This window comes from Ostrinia nubilalis, chromosome 7, assembly GCF_963855985.1.
Source record: "Ostrinia nubilalis chromosome 7, ilOstNubi1.1, whole genome shotgun sequence".
Taxonomy (NCBI): Eukaryota; Metazoa; Arthropoda; class Insecta; order Lepidoptera; family Crambidae; genus Ostrinia; species Ostrinia nubilalis.
The window spans coordinates 2,028,483-2,029,547 of record NC_087094.1 but is presented as its reverse complement, the minus strand read 5'-3'; the positions used below and the strand labels follow the sequence as shown (position 1 = coordinate 2,029,547).

General features: G+C 45.1%; 1 non-coding gene across 1 annotated transcript; it reads left to right on the top strand.

Moving 5' to 3' along the window:
• The first annotated feature begins 754 nt into the window (after positions 1-754).
• Trnal-cag (transfer RNA leucine (anticodon CAG)) lies at positions 755-826 on the top strand. The gene has a single exon. It is a non-coding gene; the product is annotated as a tRNA-Leu (tRNA).
• Positions 827-1,065: the final 239 nt, after the last annotated feature.

Sequence of the window (1,065 nt, the reverse complement as noted above, 5' to 3'; positions counted from 1 at the left end):
GCCCTATTTTGTAGCAATTCTTATTCATGGATCTCGTGTGCCGCCCTTTGAAAGCTAATGTAGCCCATCCACGTCTGATCAAAGTGCTTCTTTGCTTAATACTATCTGTTTGATGGATTACGCCCTAAACTGAGACTTTGAGGTTATTGGCTATCTCTGTCTATCTACCTCTATCTTTGACAGCTGTTGCTAACCAATTCGGTGGCCCAACGGCGCAGTGGTACATGATGAATCGAAAACAAGTATTCAATTTTGGCGTTTATTGGAGTTGTCATAGTGAAACCCGTAAGAGCTACCTACTTAAGCTGTAGGTAGTAGTTGATCTTTTCAGATATACAATGTTGTGATAGTAATTATACGCGCTTGGATCATTTTATCTTAGACTTAAAGCCTTCTTCTAAAAATAGGACTTTGGATACTTTGCCCTCCACTTTTAAAGCCTTCACCCGGTGCTATCTCCCAATAGGGTCCTACGACCTATCTTGAGATTGAGATACGGCAAAGACATGACTTGGCTTAATGCCAAGTAGGTACTCCATTTGCGATATTAAAATATTGAAGAGTCTCAGTCTTGAACCCTTGTTCCACAACAGTGCAACCAAAATAAAAACCAAACCAAAGATGTGTTTCGGCAGTTGGAGATAAGATAGCCCGTTGAGGGTTCCGGGTGAAGCTCGTTTCCACCTTCAGCCTGATCGTCACTTTCTTCTATTGAGATAGACCAAGATCTTCTCCGATCAAGTGAGTCGGGACCGCCTCTGTGGTCTAGTGGTAAGACTACCTGCTTCAGACGCAGAGGTCCCGGGTTCGATTCCCAGTGGGGGCAGATTTTTCTGTTCGGTTTGGCTGGAGGTAGGGCTTGTTCTAAGTCCACCTGGCTAGCTACCACCATCTTACCTAAGTCTGTCGCCATAACAACAATGTTAACAGCATTGTTGTATTCCGGCAGTTAGAGGCAAGATAGCCAGTTCCTCCGTGGTTGAGGATTCCGGGTGAAGCTCGCTTCCACCTTCGGCCTGATCGTCACTTACCATCAGGTGAGATACAGGCCAAGAGCTTCCTCGT